The sequence below is a fragment of the Rhinoderma darwinii genome, unplaced genomic scaffold (assembly GCF_050947455.1).
Source record: "Rhinoderma darwinii isolate aRhiDar2 unplaced genomic scaffold, aRhiDar2.hap1 Scaffold_675, whole genome shotgun sequence".
NCBI lineage: Eukaryota > Metazoa > Chordata > Amphibia > Anura > Rhinodermatidae > Rhinoderma > Rhinoderma darwinii.
In genome coordinates, this window is record NW_027464233.1 from 22553 (window position 1) to 39089 (window position 16537).

Consider the following 16537-nt stretch of genomic DNA (forward strand, 5'->3'; position numbering starts at 1 on the left):
TTGATTGATTGATTGATTGATTGATTGATTGATTGATTGATTGATTGATTGATTGATGCAGCACAACAGTCAAATAGTGGAGTGGAGTAGGGGAACAGCAAACAGCCAATAAAGCAGCCCGCCCGCTCGCCTGCCCGCCACAATGGACCTACCTGTGTACACTAGATGGATGTGATGGAATGTACTGTCGTCCCTACATTTCAAGAAGAAGTAAGAATTGCAGTTGCAACAAAGCCTTGCTTGCCTACAAAGAGAGCAGCAATTTGGATTTGTTACTATGTTACCTAGAAGAATAACAAACTGTGCAAGGATGGAGGTTGTAGGAGCAAGGAGAAGTTGTCTGTAAAGTTGGTGGATGCCTATTTTCCATTTTGCAGTCCCTTGTCTCCCTCTTGTGGCCTCCTGGAGGCAACTAGCTGTGCAAAAAAAAGACAGCCTGGCGGCCGGCTGTTGCAGTGTTGCCCTCTCAGGCAACACTGAGTGACTGACTGAGCCTCACCGTCTTATATAAAGTTCAGACAGAACTTTGCACGTGTCATAGTGGAGCCCTCAGGATTCCAGAGCCAGCTTTCTGACATCATAATGGGGCCTCAGAGATAAAAGCCTGGGCCCAGGCAGTGTTGGTCAGTGCTGCTCAGCAGGCAGCACTGGACTGGACTGGATTACAGCTGATACAAGGTGTGAAGGAACAAGGGGTGGCTGTGGGCATGCACTTGCTGCCGCTGCCAGTGTTTATCTGCATGGCAGCAGGGCATTTGGGCGTTGCCAGGAAGGCGTTTTTATGTAGATTCCTCCTCTTTCAGCACTGCATTGTGGTGCAAGCAAAAGAAGCAAATCCTGTCTGGCTTCCTCTCCGGCCTTTATTCACCTCCCGTGTAGCTGTGAGTGTGTGAGCCTGCAGGGCCCCATGGAATTGCCTAGAAGTAGGCTGAATCGCTGCAAGGGCTGAACAGCAGTATCGGGCAGGCTCGGGCAACGCGCGGCCCGTTCGGGTTATCGCTTCTCGGCCTTTTGGCTAAGATCAAGTGTAGTATCTGTTCTTATCAGTTTAATATCTGATACGTCCCCTATCTGGGGACCATATATTAAATGGATTTTTAGAACAGGGAGATGGAAATAGAGCTTGCTCTGTCCACTCCACGCATTGACCTGGTATTGCAGTATTTCCAGGACCGGTGCACCCTTTCCTTATGTGTTGACTAAAAGCAGATTCCAAAAGTGTTTTTTGTATTTGCTATTGTTTCTGTCTTTCTGAAGGGATCTCCCCTTTTAATCCCATTATTTCAACACCTGTTGGACAATGCATGAGTGATAATGAGCTCATTGATTAAATGCAATTAATGAATAGATTGCCACCTCTTGTTGTGTGTCGTCTGTGTTTCTGTGTTTCCGGCATTTCACATTGGAACACCTCATTCACCTTCCTTATCTTCTCTCCGCCCTCCCTTTTAGGTAAGTTAAAGAGCTGCACCTGAGCCAGCCACTGATTGATTGATTGATTGATTGATTGATTGATTGATTGATTGATGCAGCACAACAGTCAAATAGTGGAGTGGAGTAGGGGAACAGCAAACAGCCAATAAAGCAGCCCGCCCGCTCGCCTGCCCGCCACAATGGACCTACCTGTGTACACTAGATGGATGTGATGGAATGTACTGTCGTCCCTACATTTCAAGAAGAAGTAAGAATTGCAGTTGCAACAAAGCCTTGCTTGCCTACAAAGAGAGCAGCAATTTGGATTTGTTACTATGTTACCTAGAAGAATAACAAACTGTGCAAGGATGGAGGTTGTAGGAGCAAGGAGAAGTTGTCTGTAAAGTTGGTGGATGCCTATTTTCCATTTTGCAGTCCCTTGTCTCCCTCTTGTGGCCTCCTGGAGGCAACTAGCTGTGCAAAAAAAAGACAGCCTGGCGGCCGGCTGTTGCAGTGTTGCCCTCTCAGGCAACACTGAGTGACTGACTGAGCCTCACCGTCTTATATAAAGTTCAGACGGAACTTTGCACGTGTCATAGTGGAGCCCTCAGGATTCCAGAGCCAGCTTTCTGACATCATAATGGGGCCTCAGAGATAAAAGCCTGGGCCCAGGCAGTGTTGGTCAGTGCTGCTCAGCAGGCAGCACTGGACTGGACTGGATTACAGCTGATACAAGGTGTGAAGGAACAAGGGGTGGCTGTGGGCATGCACTTGCTGCCGCTGCCAGTGTTTATCTGCATGGCAGCAGGGCATTTGGGCGTTGCCAGGAAGGCGTTTTTATGTAGATTCCTCCTCTTTCAGCACTGCATTGTGGTGCAAGCAAAAGAAGCAAATCCTGTCTGGCTTCCTCTCCGGCCTTTATTCACCTCCCGTGTAGCTGTGAGTGTGTGAGCCTGCAGGGCCCCATGGAATTGCCTAGAAGTAGGCTGAATCGCTGCAAGGGCTGAACAGCAGTATCGGGCAGGCTCGGGCAACGCGCGGCCCGTTCGGGTTATCGCTTCTCGGCCTTTTGGCTAAGATCAAGTGTAGTATCTGTTCTTATCAGTTTAATATCTGATACGTCCCCTATCTGGGGACCATATATTAAATGGATTTTTAGAACAGGGAGATGGAAATAGAGCTTGCTCTGTCCACTCCACGCATTGACCTGGTATTGCAGTATTTCCAGGACCGGTGCACCCTTTCCTTATGTGTTGACTAAAAGCAGATTCCAAAAGTGTTTTTTGTCTTTGCTATTGTTTCTGTCTTTCTGAAGGGATCTCCCCTTTTAATCCCATTATTTCAACACCTGTTGGACAATGCATGAGTGATAATGAGCTCATTGATTAAATGCAATTAATGAATAGATTGCCACCTCTTGTTGTGTGTCGTCTGTGTTTCTGTGTTTCCGGCATTTCACATTGGAACACCTCATTCACCTTCCTTGTCTTCTCTCCGCCCTCCCTTTTAGGTAAGTTAAAGAGCTGCACCTGAGCCAGCCACTGATTGATTGATTGATTGATTGATTGATTGATTGATTGATTGATTGATTGATGCAGCACAAAGGTCAAATAGTGGAGTGGAGTAGGGGAACAGCAAACAGCCAATAAAGCAGCCCGCCCGCTCGCCTGCCCGCCACAATGGACCTACCTGTGTACACTAGATGGATGTGATGGAATGTACTGTCGTCCCTACATTTCAAGAAGAAGTAAGAATTGCAGTTGCAACAAAGCCTTGCTTGCCTACAAAGAGAGCAGCAATTTGGATTTGTTACTATGTTACCTAGAAGAATAACAAACTGTGCAAGGATGGAGGTTGTAGGAGCAAGGAGAAGTTGTCTGTAAAGTTGGTGGATGCCTATTTTCCATTTTGCAGTCCCTTGTCTCCCTCTTGTGGCCTCCTGGAGGCAACTAGCTGTGCAAAAAAAAAGACAGCATGGCGGCCGGCTGTTGCAGTGTTGCCCTCTCAGGCAACACTGAGTGACTGACTGAGCCTCACCGTCTTATATAAAGTTCAGACGGAACTTTGCACGTGTCATAGTGGAGCCCTCAGGATTCCAGAGCCAGCTTTCTGACATCATAATGGGGCCTCAGAGATAAAAGCCTGGGCCCAGGCAGTGTTGGTCAGTGCTGCTCAGCAGGCAGCACTGGACTGGACTGGATTACAGCTGATACAAGGTGTGAAGGAACAAGGGGTGGCTGTGGGCATGCACTTGCTGCCGCTGCCAGTGTTTATCTGCATGGCAGCAGGGCATTTGGGCGTTGCCAGGAAGGCGTTTTTATGTAGATTCCTCCTCTTTCAGCACTGCATTGTGGTGCAAGCAAAAGAAGCAAATCCTGTCTGGCTTCCTCTCCGGCCTTTATTCACCTCCCGTGTAGCTGTGAGTGTGTGAGCCTGCAGGGCCCCATGGAATTGCCTAGAAGTAGGCTGAATCGCTGCAAGGGCTGAACAGCAGTATCGGGCAGGCTCGGGCAACGCGCGGCCCGTTCGGGTTATCGCTTCTCGGCCTTTTGGCTAAGATCAAGTGTAGTATCTGTTCTTATCAGTTTAATATCTGATACGTCCCCTATCTGGGGACCATATATTAAATGGATTTTTAGAACAGGGAGATGGAAATAGAGCTTGCTCTGTCCACTCCACGCATTGACCTGGTATTGCAGTATTTCCAGGACCGGTGCACCCTTTCCTTATGTGTTGACTAAAAGCAGATTCCAAAAGTGTTTTTTGTCTTTGCTATTGTTTCTGTCTTTCTGAAGGGATCTCCCCTTTTAATCCCATTATTTCAACACCTGTTGGACAATGCATGAGTGATAATGAGCTCATTGATTAAATGCAATTAATGAATAGATTGCCACCTCTTGTTGTGTGTCGTCTGTGTTTCTGTGTTTCCGGCATTTCACATTGGAACACCTCATTCACCTTCCTTGTCTTCTCTCCGCCCTCCCTTTTAGGTAAGTTAAAGAGCTGCACCTGAGCCAGCCACTGATTGATTGATTGATTGATTGATTGATTGATTGATTGATTGATTGATTGATTGATTGATTGATTGATGCAGCACAACAGTCAAATAGTGGAGTGGAGTAGGGGAACAGCAAACAGCCAATAAAGCAGCCCGCCCGCTCGCCTGCCCGCCACAATGGACCTACCTGTGTACACTAGATGGATGTGATGGAATGTACTGTCGTCCCTACATTTCAAGAAGAAGTAAGAATTGCAGTTGCAACAAAGCCTTGCTTGCCTACAAAGAGAGCAGCAATTTGGATTTGTTACTATGTTACCTAGAAGAATAACAAACTGTGCAAGGATGGAGGTTGTAGGAGCAAGGAGAAGTTGTCTGTAAAGTTGGTGGATGCCTATTTTCCATTTTGCAGTCCCTTGTCTCCCTCTTGTGGCCTCCTGGAGGCAACTAGCTGTGCAAAAAAAAGACAGCCTGGCGGCCGGCTGTTGCAGTGTTGCCCTCTCAGGCAACACTGAGTGACTGACTGAGCCTCACCGTCTTATATAAAGTTCAGACGGAACTTTGCACGTGTCATAGTGGAGCCCTCAGGATTCCAGAGCCAGCTTTCTGACATCATAATGGGGCCTCAGAGATAAAAGCCTGGGCCCAGGCAGTGTTGGTCAGTGCTGCTCAGCAGGCAGCACTGGACTGGACTGGATTACAGCTGATACAAGGTGTGAAGGAACAAGGGGTGGCTGTGGGCATGCACTTGCTGCCGCTGCCAGTGTTTATCTGCATGGCAGCAGGGCATTTGGGCGTTGCCAGGAAGGCGTTTTTATGTAGATTCCTCCTCTTTCAGCACTGCATTGTGGTGCAAGCAAAAGAAGCAAATCCTGTCTGGCTTCCTCTCCGGCCTTTATTCACCTCCCGTGTAGCTGTGAGTGTGTGAGCCTGCAGGGCCCCATGGAATTGCCTAGAAGTAGGCTGAATCGCTGCAAGGGCTGAACAGCAGTATCGGGCAGGCTCGGGCAACGCGCGGCCCGTTCGGGTTATCGCTTCTCGGCCTTTTGGCTAAGATCAAGTGTAGTATCTGTTCTTATCAGTTTAATATCTGATACGTCCCCTATCTGGGGACCATATATTAAATGGATTTTTAGAACAGGGAGATGGAAATAGAGCTTGCTCTGTCCACTCCACGCATTGACCTGGTATTGCAGTATTTCCAGGACCGGTGCACCCTTTCCTTATGTGTTGACTAAAAGCAGATTCCAAAAGTGTTTTTTGTCTTTGCTATTGTTTCTGTCTTTCTGAAGGGATCTCTTCTTTTAATCCCATTATTTCAACACCTGTTGGACAATGCATGAGTGATAATGAGCTCATTGATTAAATGCAATTAATGAATAGATTGCCACCTCTTGTTGTGTGTCGTCTGTGTTTCTGTGTTTCCGGCATTTCACATTGGAACACCTCATTCACCTTCCTTGTCTTCTCTCCGCCCTCCCTTTTAGGTAAGTTAAAGAGCTGCACCTGAGCCAGCCACTGATTGATTGATTGATTGATTGATTGATTGATTGATTGATTGATTGATTGATTGATGCAGCACAACAGTCAAATAGTGGAGTGGAGTAGGGGAACAGCAAACAGCCAATAAAGCAGCCCGCCCGCTCGCCTGCCCGCCACAATGGACCTACCTGTGTACACTAGATGGATGTGATGGAATGTACTGTCGTCCCTACATTTCAAGAAGAAGTAAGAATTGCAGTTGCAACAAAGCCTTGCTTGCCTACAAAGAGAGCAGCAATTTGGATTTGTTACTATGTTACCTAGAAGAATAACAAACTGTGCAAGGATGGAGGTTGTAGGAGCAAGGAGAAGTTGTCTGTAAAGTTGGTGGATGCCTATTTTCCATTTTGCAGTCCCTTGTCTCCCTCTTGTGGCCTCCTGGAGGCAACTAGCTGTGCAAAAAAAAGACAGCCTGGCGGCCGGCTGTTGCAGTGTTGCCCTCTCAGGCAACACTGAGTGACTGACTGAGCCTCACCGTCTTATATAAAGTTCAGACGGAACTTTGCACGTGTCATAGTGGAGCCCTCAGGATTCCAGAGCCAGCTTTCTGACATCATAATGGGGCCTCAGAGATAAAAGCCTGGGCCCAGGCAGTGTTGGTCAGTGCTGCTCAGCAGGCAGCACTGGACTGGACTGGATTACAGCTGATACAAGGTGTGAAGGAACAAGGGGTGGCTGTGGGCATGCACTTGCTGCCGCTGCCAGTGTTTATCTGCATGGCAGCAGGGCATTTGGGCGTTGCCAGGAAGGCGTTTTTATGTAGATTCCTCCTCTTTCAGCACTGCATTGTGGTGCAAGCAAAAGAAGCAAATCCTGTCTGGCTTCCTCTCCGGCCTTTATTCACCTCCCGTGTAGCTGTGAGTGTGTGAGCCTGCAGGGCCCCATGGAATTGCCTAGAAGTAGGCTGAATCGCTGCAAGGGCTGAACAGCAGTATCGGGCAGGCTCGGGCAACGCGCGGCCCGTTCGGGTTATCGCTTCTCGGCCTTTTGGCTAAGATCAAGTGTAGTATCTGTTCTTATCAGTTTAATATCTGATACGTCCCCTATCTGGGGACCATATATTAAATGGATTTTTAGAACAGGGAGATGGAAATAGAGCTTGCTCTGTCCACTCCACGCATTGACCTGGTATTGCAGTATTTCCAGGACCGGTGCACCCTTTCCTTATGTGTTGACTAAAAGCAGATTCCAAAAGTGTTTTTTGTCTTTGCTATTGTTTCTGTCTTTCTGAAGGGATCTCTTCTTTTAATCCCATTATTTCAACACCTGTTGGACAATGCATGAGTGATAATGAGCTCATTGATTAAATGCAATTAATGAATAGATTGCCACCTCTTGTTGTGTGTCGTCTGTGTTTCTGTGTTTCCGGCATTTCACATTGGAACACCTCATTCACCTTCCTTGTCTTCTCTCCGCCCTCCCTTTTAGGTAAGTTAAAGAGCTGCACCTGAGCCAGCCACTGATTGATTGATTGATTGATTGATTGATTGATTGATTGATTGATTGATTGATTGATGCAGCACAACAGTCAAATAGTGGAGTGGAGTAGGGGAACAGCAAACAGCCAATAAAGCAGCCCGCCCGCTCGCCTGCCCGCCACAATGGACCTACCTGTGTACACTAGATGGATGTGATGGAATGTACTGTCGTCCCTACATTTCAAGAAGAAGTAAGAATTGCAGTTGCAACAAAGCCTTGCTTGCCTACAAAGAGAGCAGCAATTTGGATTTGTTACTATGTTACCTAGAAGAATAACAAACTGTGCAAGGATGGAGGTTGTAGGAGCAAGGAGAAGTTGTCTGTAAAGTTGGTGGATGCCTATTTTCCATTTTGCAGTCCCTTGTCTCCCTCTTGTGGCCTCCTGGAGGCAACTAGCTGTGCAAAAAAAAGACAGCCTGGCGGCCGGCTGTTGCAGTGTTGCCCTCTCAGGCAACACTGAGTGACTGACTGAGCCTCACCGTCTTATATAAAGTTCAGACGGAACTTTGCACGTGTCATAGTGGAGCCCTCAGGATTCCAGAGCCAGCTTTCTGACATCATAATGGGGCCTCAGAGATAAAAGCCTGGGCCCAGGCAGTGTTGGTCAGTGCTGCTCAGCAGGCAGCACTGGACTGGACTGGATTACAGCTGATACAAGGTGTGAAGGAACAAGGGGTGGCTGTGGGCATGCACTTGCTGCCGCTGCCAGTGTTTATCTGCATGGCAGCAGGGCATTTGGGCGTTGCCAGGAAGGCGTTTTTATGTAGATTCCTCCTCTTTCAGCACTGCATTGTGGTGCAAGCAAAAGAAGCAAATCCTGTCTGGCTTCCTCTCCGGCCTTTATTCACCTCCCGTGTAGCTGTGAGTGTGTGAGCCTGCAGGGCCCCATGGAATTGCCTAGAAGTAGGCTGAATCGCTGCAAGGGCTGAACAGCAGTATCGGGCAGGCTCGGGCAACGCGCGGCCCGTTCGGGTTATCGCTTCTCGGCCTTTTGGCTAAGATCAAGTGTAGTATCTGTTCTTATCAGTTTAATATCTGATACGTCCCCTATCTGGGGACCATATATTAAATGGATTTTTAGAACAGGGAGATGGAAATAGAGCTTGCTCTGTCCACTCCACGCATTGACCTGGTATTGCAGTATTTCCAGGACCGGTGCACCCTTTCCTTATGTGTTGACTAAAAGCAGATTCCAAAAGTGTTTTTTGTCTTTGCTATTGTTTCTGTCTTTCTGAAGGGATCTCCCCTTTTAATCCCATTATTTCAACACCTGTTGGACAATGCATGAGTGATAATGAGCTCATTGATTAAATGCAATTAATGAATAGATTGCCACCTCTTGTTGTGTGTCGTCTGTGTTTCTGTGTTTCCGGCATTTCACATTGGAACACCTCATTCACCTTCCTTGTCTTCTCTCCGCCCTCCCTTTTAGGTAAGTTAAAGAGCTGCACCTGAGCCAGCCACTGATTGATTGATTGATTGATTGATTGATTGATTGATTGATTGATTGATTGATGCAGCACAACAGTCAAATAGTGGAGTGGAGTAGGGGAACAGCAAACAGCCAATAAAGCAGCCCGCCCGCTCGCCTGCCCGCCACAATGGACCTACCTGTGTACACTAGATGGATGTGATGGAATGTACTGTCGTCCCTACATTTCAAGAAGAAGTAAGAATTGCAGTTGCAACAAAGCCTTGCTTGCCTACAAAGAGAGCAGCAATTTGGATTTGTTACTATGTTACCTAGAAGAATAACAAACTGTGCAAGGATGGAGGTTGTAGGAGCAAGGAGAAGTTGTCTGTAAAGTTGGTGGATGCCTATTTTCCATTTTGCAGTCCCTTGTCTCCCTCTTGTGGCCTCCTGGAGGCAACTAGCTGTGCAAAAAAAAGACAGCCTGGCGGCCGGCTGTTGCAGTGTTGCCCTCTCAGGCAACACTGAGTGACTGACTGAGCCTCACCGTCTTATATAAAGTTCAGACGGAACTTTGCACGTGTCATAGTGGAGCCCTCAGGATTCCAGAGCCAGCTTTCTGACATCATAATGGGGCCTCAGAGATAAAAGCCTGGGCCCAGGCAGTGTTGGTCAGTGCTGCTCAGCAGGCAGCACTGGACTGGACTGGATTACAGCTGATACAAGGTGTGAAGGAACAAGGGGTGGCTGTGGGCATGCACTTGCTGCCGCTGCCAGTGTTTATCTGCATGGCAGCAGGGCATTTGGGCGTTGCCAGGAAGGCGTTTTTATGTAGATTCCTCCTCTTTCAGCACTGCATTGTGGTGCAAGCAAAAGAAGCAAATCCTGTCTGGCTTCCTCTCCGGCCTTTATTCACCTCCCGTGTAGCTGTGAGTGTGTGAGCCTGCAGGGCCCCATGGAATTGCCTAGAAGTAGGCTGAATCGCTGCAAGGGCTGAACAGCAGTATCGGGCAGGCTCGGGCAACGCGCGGCCCGTTCGGGTTATCGCTTCTCGGCCTTTTGGCTAAGATCAAGTGTAGTATCTGTTCTTATCAGTTTAATATCTGATACGTCCCCTATCTGGGGACCATATATTAAATGGATTTTTAGAACAGGGAGATGGAAATAGAGCTTGCTCTGTCCACTCCACGCATTGACCTGGTATTGCAGTATTTCCAGGACCGGTGCACCCTTTCCTTATGTGTTGACTAAAAGCAGATTCCAAAAGTGTTTTTTGTCTTTGCTATTGTTTCTGTCTTTCTGAAGGGATCTCCCCTTTTAATCCCATTATTTCAACACCTGTTGGACAATGCATGAGTGATAATGAGCTCATTGATTAAATGCAATTAATGAATAGATTGCCACCTCTTGTTGTGTGTCGTCTGTGTTTCTGTGTTTCCGGCATTTCACATTGGAACACCTCATTCACCTTCCTTGTCTTCTCTCCGCCCTCCCTTTTAGGTAAGTTAAAGAGCTGCACCTGAGCCAGCCACTGATTGATTGATTGATTGATTGATTGATTGATTGATTGATTGATTGATTGATTGATGCAGCACAACAGTCAAATAGTGGAGTGGAGTAGGGGAACAGCAAACAGCCAATAAAGCAGCCCGCCCGCTCGCCTGCCCGCCACAATGGACCTACCTGTGTACACTAGATGGATGTGATGGAATGTACTGTCGTCCCTACATTTCAAGAAGAAGTAAGAATTGCAGTTGCAACAAAGCCTTGCTTGCCTACAAAGAGAGCAGCAATTTGGATTTGTTACTATGTTACCTAGAAGAATAACAAACTGTGCAAGGATGGAGGTTGTAGGAGCAAGGAGAAGTTGTCTGTAAAGTTGGTGGATGCCTATTTTCCATTTTGCAGTCCCTTGTCTCCCTCTTGTGGCCTCCTGGAGGCAACTAGCTGTGCAAAAAAAAGACAGCCTGGCGGCCGGCTGTTGCAGTGTTGCCCTCTCAGGCAACACTGAGTGACTGACTGAGCCTCACCGTCTTATATAAAGTTCAGACGGAACTTTGCACGTGTCATAGTGGAGCCCTCAGGATTCCAGAGCCAGCTTTCTGACATCATAATGGGGCCTCAGAGATAAAAGCCTGGGCCCAGGCAGTGTTGGTCAGTGCTGCTCAGCAGGCAGCACTGGACTGGACTGGATTACAGCTGATACAAGGTGTGAAGGGGTGGCTGTGGGCATGCACTTGCTGCCGCTGCCAGTGTTTATCTGCATGGCAGCAGGGCATTTGGGCGTTGCCAGGAAGGCGTTTTTATGTAGATTCCTCCTCTTTCAGCACTGCATTGTGGTGCAAGCAAAAGAAGCAAATCCTGTCTGGCTTCCTCTCCGGCCTTTATTCACCTCCCGTGTAGCTGTGAGTGTGTGAGCCTGCAGGGCCCCATGGAATTGCCTAGAAGTAGGCTGAATCGCTGCAAGGGCTGAACAGCAGTATCGGGCAGGCTCGGGCAACGCGCGGCCCGTTCGGGTTATCGCTTCTCGGCCTTTTGGCTAAGATCAAGTGTAGTATCTGTTCTTATCAGTTTAATATCTGATACGTCCCCTATCTGGGGACCATATATTAAATGGATTTTTAGAACAGGGAGATGGAAATAGAGCTTGCTCTGTCCACTCCACGCATTGACCTGGTATTGCAGTATTTCCAGGACCGGTGCACCCTTTCCTTATGTGTTGACTAAAAGCAGATTCCAAAAGTGTTTTTTGTCTTTGCTATTGTTTCTGTCTTTCTGAAGGGATCTCCCCTTTTAATCCCATTATTTCAACACCTGTTGGACAATGCATGAGTGATAATGAGCTCATTGATTAAATGCAATTAATGAATAGATTGCCACCTCTTGTTGTGTGTCGTCTGTGTTTCTGTGTTTCCGGCATTTCACATTGGAACACCTCATTCACCTTCCTTGTCTTCTCTCCGCCCTCCCTTTTAGGTAAGTTAAAGAGCTGCACCTGAGCCAGCCACTGATTGATTGATTGATTGATTGATTGATTGATTGATTGATTGATTGATTGATGCAGCACAACAGTCAAATAGTGGAGTGGAGTAGGGGAACAGCAAACAGCCAATAAAGCAGCCCGCCCGCTCGCCTGCCCGCCACAATGGACCTACCTGTGTACACTAGATGGATGTGATGGAATGTACTGTCGTCCCTACATTTCAAGAAGAAGTAAGAATTGCAGTTGCAACAAAGCCTTGCTTGCCTACAAAGAGAGCAGCAATTTGGATTTGTTACTATGTTACCTAGAAGAATAACAAACTGTGCAAGGATGGAGGTTGTAGGAGCAAGGAGAAGTTGTCTGTAAAGTTGGTGGATGCCTATTTTCCATTTTGCAGTCCCTTGTCTCCCTCTTGTGGCCTCCTGGAGGCAACTAGCTGTGCAAAAAAAAGACAGCCTGGCGGCCGGCTGTTGCAGTGTTGCCCTCTCAGGCAACACTGAGTGACTGACTGAGCCTCACCGTCTTATATAAAGTTCAGACGGAACTTTGCACGTGTCATAGTGGAGCCCTCAGGATTCCAGAGCCAGCTTTCTGACATCATAATGGGGCCTCAGAGATAAAAGCCTGGGCCCAGGCAGTGTTGGTCAGTGCTGCTCAGCAGGCAGCACTGGACTGGACTGGATTACAGCTGATACAAGGTGTGAAGGAACAAGGGGTGGCTGTGGGCATGCACTTGCTGCCGCTGCCAGTGTTTATCTGCATGGCAGCAGGGCATTTGGGCGTTGCCAGGAAGGCGTTTTTATGTAGATTCCTCCTCTTTCAGCACTGCATTGTGGTGCAAGCAAAAGAAGCAAATCCTGTCTGGCTTCCTCTCCGGCCTTTATTCACCTCCCGTGTAGCTGTGAGTGTGTGAGCCTGCAGGGCCCCATGGAATTGCCTAGAAGTAGGCTGAATCGCTGCAAGGGCTGAACAGCAGTATCGGGCAGGCTCGGGCAACGCGCGGCCCGTTCGGGTTATCGCTTCTCGGCCTTTTGGCTAAGATCAAGTGTAGTATCTGTTCTTATCAGTTTAATATCTGATACGTCCCCTATCTGGGGACCATATATTAAATGGATTTTTAGAACAGGGAGATGGAAATAGAGCTTGCTCTGTCCACTCCACGCATTGACCTGGTATTGCAGTATTTCCAGGACCGGTGCACCCTTTCCTTATGTGTTGACTAAAAGCAGATTCCAAAAGTGTTTTTTGTCTTTGCTATTGTTTCTGTCTTTCTGAAGGGATCTCCCCTTTTAATCCCATTATTTCAACACCTGTTGGACAATGCATGAGTGATAATGAGCTCATTGATTAAATGCAATTAATGAATAGATTGCCACCTCTTGTTGTGTGTCGTCTGTGTTTCTGTGTTTCCGGCATTTCACATTGGAACACCTCATTCACCTTCCTTGTCTTCTCTCCGCCCTCCCTTTTAGGTAAGTTAAAGAGCTGCACCTGAGCCAGCCACTTGATTGATTGATTGATTGATTGATTGATTGATTGATTGATTGATTGATTGATGCAGCACAACAGTCAAATAGTGGAGTGGAGTAGGGGAACAGCAAACAGCCAATAAAGCAGCCCGCCCGCTCGCCTGCCCGCCACAATGGACCTACCTGTGTACACTAGATGGATGTGATGGAATGTACTGTCGTCCCTACATTTCAAGAAGAAGTAAGAATTGCAGTTGCAACAAAGCCTTGCTTGCCTACAAAGAGAGCAGCAATTTGGATTTGTTACTATGTTACCTAGAAGAATAACAAACTGTGCAAGGATGGAGGTTGTAGGAGCAAGGAGAAGTTGTCTGTAAAGTTGGTGGATGCCTATTTTCCATTTTGCAGTCCCTTGTCTCCCTCTTGTGGCCTCCTGGAGGCAACTAGCTGTGCAAAAAAAAGACAGCCTGGCGGCCGGCTGTTGCAGTGTTGCCCTCTCAGGCAACACTGAGTGACTGACTGAGCCTCACCGTCTTATATAAAGTTCAGACGGAACTTTGCACGTGTCATAGTGGAGCCCTCAGGATTCCAGAGCCAGCTTTCTGACATCATAATGGGGCCTCAGAGATAAAAGCCTGGGCCCAGGCAGTGTTGGTCAGTGCTGCTCAGCAGGCAGCACTGGACTGGACTGGATTACAGCTGATACAAGGTGTGAAGGAACAAGGGGTGGCTGTGGGCATGCACTTGCTGCCGCTGCCAGTGTTTATCTGCACGGCAGCAGGGCTTTTGGGCGTTGCCAGGAAGGCGTTTTTATGTAGATTCCTCCTCTTTCAGCACTGCATTGTGGTGCAAGCAAAAGAAGCAAATCCTGTCTGGCTTCCTCTCCGGCCTTTATTCACCTCCCGTGTAGCTGTGAGTGTGTGAGCCTGCAGGGCCCCATGGAATTGCCTAGAAGTAGGCTGAATCGCTGCAAGGGCTGAACAGCAGTATCGGGCAGGCTCGGGCAACGCGCGGCCCGTTCGGGTTATCGCTTCTCGGCCTTTTGGCTAAGATCAAGTGTAGTATCTGTTCTTATCAGTTTAATATCTGATACGTCCCCTATCTGGGGACCATATATTAAATGGATTTTTAGAACAGGGAGATGGAAATAGAGCTTGCTCTGTCCACTCCACGCATTGACCTGGTATTGCAGTATTTCCAGGACCGGTGCACCCTTTCCTTATGTGTTGACTAAAAGCAGATTCCAAAAGTGTTTTTTGTCTTTGCTATTGTTTCTGTCTTTCTGAAGGGATCTCCCCTTTTAATCCCATTATTTCAACACCTGTTGGACAATGCATGAGTGATAATGAGCTCATTGATTAAATGCAATTAATGAATAGATTGCCACCTCTTGTTGTGTGTCGTCTGTGTTTCTGTGTTTCCGGCATTTCACATTGGAACACCTCATTCACCTTCCTTGTCTTCTCTCCGCCCTCCCTTTTAGGTAAGTTAAAGAGCTGCACCTGAGCCAGCCACTGATTGATTGATTGATTGATTGATTGATTGATTGATTGATTGATTGATTGATTGATTGATGCAGCACAACAGTCAAATAGTGGAGTGGAGTAGGGGAACAGCAAACAGCCAATAAAGCAGCCCGCCCGCTCGCCTGCCCGCCACAATGGACCTACCTGTGTACACTAGATGGATGTGATGGAATGTACTGTCGTCCCTACATTTCAAGAAGAAGTAAGAATTGCAGTTGCAACAAAGCCTTGCTTGCCTACAAAGAGAGCAGCAATTTGGATTTGTTACTATGTTACCTAGAAGAATAACAAACTGTGCAAGGATGGAGGTTGTAGGAGCAAGGAGAAGTTGTCTGTAAAGTTGGTGGATGCCTATTTTCCATTTTGCAGTCCCTTGTCTCCCTCTTGTGGCCTCCTGGAGGCAACTAGCTGTGCAAAAAAAAGACAGCCTGGCGGCCGGCTGTTGCAGTGTTGCCCTCTCAGGCAACACTGAGTGACTGACTGAGCCTCACCGTCTTATATAAAGTTCAGACGGAACTTTGCACGTGTCATAGTGGAGCCCTCAGGATTCCAGAGCCAGCTTTCTGACATCATAATGGGGCCTCAGAGATTTAAGCCTGGGCCCAGGCAGTGTTGGTCAGTGCTGCTCAGCAGGCAGCACTGGACTGGACTGGATTACAGCTGATACAAGGTGTGAAGGAACAAGGGGTGGCTGTGGGCATGCACTTGCTGCCGCTGCCAGTGTTTATCTGCATGGCAGCAGGGCATTTGGGCGTTGCCAGGAAGGCGTTTTTATGTAGATTCCTCCTCTTTCAGCACTGCATTGTGGTGCAAGCAAAAGAAGCAAATCCTGTCTGGCTTCCTCTCCGGCCTTTATTCACCTCCCGTGTAGCTGTGAGTGTGTGAGCCTGCAGGGCCCCATGGAATTGCCTAGAAGTAGGCTGAATCGCTGCAAGGGCTGAACAGCAGTATCGGGCAGGCTCGGGCAACGCGCGGCCCGTTCGGGTTATCGCTTCTCGGCCTTTTGGCTAAGATCAAGTGTAGTATCTGTTCTTATCAGTTTAATATCTGATACGTCCCCTATCTGGGGACCATATATTAAATGGATTTTTAGAACAGGGAGATGGAAATAGAGCTTGCTCTGTCCACTCCACGCATTGACCTGGTATTGCAGTATTTCCAGGACCGGTGCACCCTTTCCTTATGTGTTGACTAAAAGCAGATTCCAAAAGTGTTTTTTGTCTTTGCTATTGTTTCTGTCTTTCTGAAGGGATCTCCCCTTTTAATCCCATTATTTCAACACCTGTTGGACAATGCATGAGTGATAATGAGCTCATTGATTAAATGCAATTAATGAATAGATTGCCACCTCTTGTTGTGTGTCGTCTGTGTTTCTGTGTTTCCGGCATTTCACATTGGAACACCTCATTCACCTTCCTTGTCTTCTCTCCGCCCTCCCTTTTAGGTAAGTTAAAGAGCTGCACCTGAGCCAGCCACTGATTGATTGATTGATTGATTGATTGATTGATTGATTGATTGATGCAGCACAACAGTCAAATAGTGGAGTGGAGTAGGGGAACAGCAAACAGCCAATAAAGCAGCCCGCCCGCTCGCCTGCCCGCCACAATGGACCTACCTGTGTACACTAGATGGATGTGATGGAATGTACTGTCGTCCCTACATTTCAAGAAGAAGTAAGAATTGCAGTTGCAACAAAGCCTTGCTTGCCTACAAAGA

The 16537-nt window shown here is 47.7% G+C and overlaps 11 non-coding genes across 11 annotated transcripts; all 11 read left to right on the top strand.

Moving 5' to 3' along the window:
- Positions 1-995: 995 nt before the first annotated feature.
- On the top strand, positions 996-1186 carry LOC142728399 (U2 spliceosomal RNA). The gene has a single exon (XR_012877549.1). It is a non-coding gene; the product is annotated as a U2 spliceosomal RNA (small nuclear RNA).
- A 1280-nt stretch (positions 1187-2466) lies between these two features.
- LOC142728400 (U2 spliceosomal RNA) lies at positions 2467-2657 on the top strand. Its single transcript, XR_012877550.1, has one exon. It is a non-coding gene; the product is annotated as a U2 spliceosomal RNA (small nuclear RNA).
- A 1289-nt stretch (positions 2658-3946) lies between these two features.
- Positions 3947-4137, top strand: LOC142728401 (U2 spliceosomal RNA). The gene has a single exon (XR_012877551.1). It is a non-coding gene; the product is annotated as a U2 spliceosomal RNA (small nuclear RNA).
- A 1304-nt stretch (positions 4138-5441) lies between these two features.
- LOC142728403 (U2 spliceosomal RNA) lies at positions 5442-5632 on the top strand. Its single transcript, XR_012877552.1, has one exon. It is a non-coding gene; the product is annotated as a U2 spliceosomal RNA (small nuclear RNA).
- Positions 5633-6924: 1292 nt separating this feature from the next.
- Positions 6925-7115, top strand: LOC142728404 (U2 spliceosomal RNA). The gene has a single exon (XR_012877553.1). It is a non-coding gene; the product is annotated as a U2 spliceosomal RNA (small nuclear RNA).
- A 1292-nt stretch (positions 7116-8407) lies between these two features.
- On the top strand, positions 8408-8598 carry LOC142728405 (U2 spliceosomal RNA). Its single transcript, XR_012877554.1, has one exon. It is a non-coding gene; the product is annotated as a U2 spliceosomal RNA (small nuclear RNA).
- A 1288-nt stretch (positions 8599-9886) lies between these two features.
- Positions 9887-10077, top strand: LOC142728406 (U2 spliceosomal RNA). Its single transcript, XR_012877555.1, has one exon. It is a non-coding gene; the product is annotated as a U2 spliceosomal RNA (small nuclear RNA).
- A 1285-nt stretch (positions 10078-11362) lies between these two features.
- On the top strand, positions 11363-11553 carry LOC142728407 (U2 spliceosomal RNA). The gene has a single exon (XR_012877556.1). It is a non-coding gene; the product is annotated as a U2 spliceosomal RNA (small nuclear RNA).
- Positions 11554-12841: 1288 nt separating this feature from the next.
- On the top strand, positions 12842-13032 carry LOC142728408 (U2 spliceosomal RNA). The gene has a single exon (XR_012877557.1). It is a non-coding gene; the product is annotated as a U2 spliceosomal RNA (small nuclear RNA).
- Positions 13033-14321: 1289 nt separating this feature from the next.
- On the top strand, positions 14322-14512 carry LOC142728410 (U2 spliceosomal RNA). Its single transcript, XR_012877559.1, has one exon. It is a non-coding gene; the product is annotated as a U2 spliceosomal RNA (small nuclear RNA).
- A 1296-nt stretch (positions 14513-15808) lies between these two features.
- LOC142728411 (U2 spliceosomal RNA) lies at positions 15809-15999 on the top strand. Its single transcript, XR_012877560.1, has one exon. It is a non-coding gene; the product is annotated as a U2 spliceosomal RNA (small nuclear RNA).
- The last annotated feature ends 538 nt before the right edge of the window (positions 16000-16537 follow it).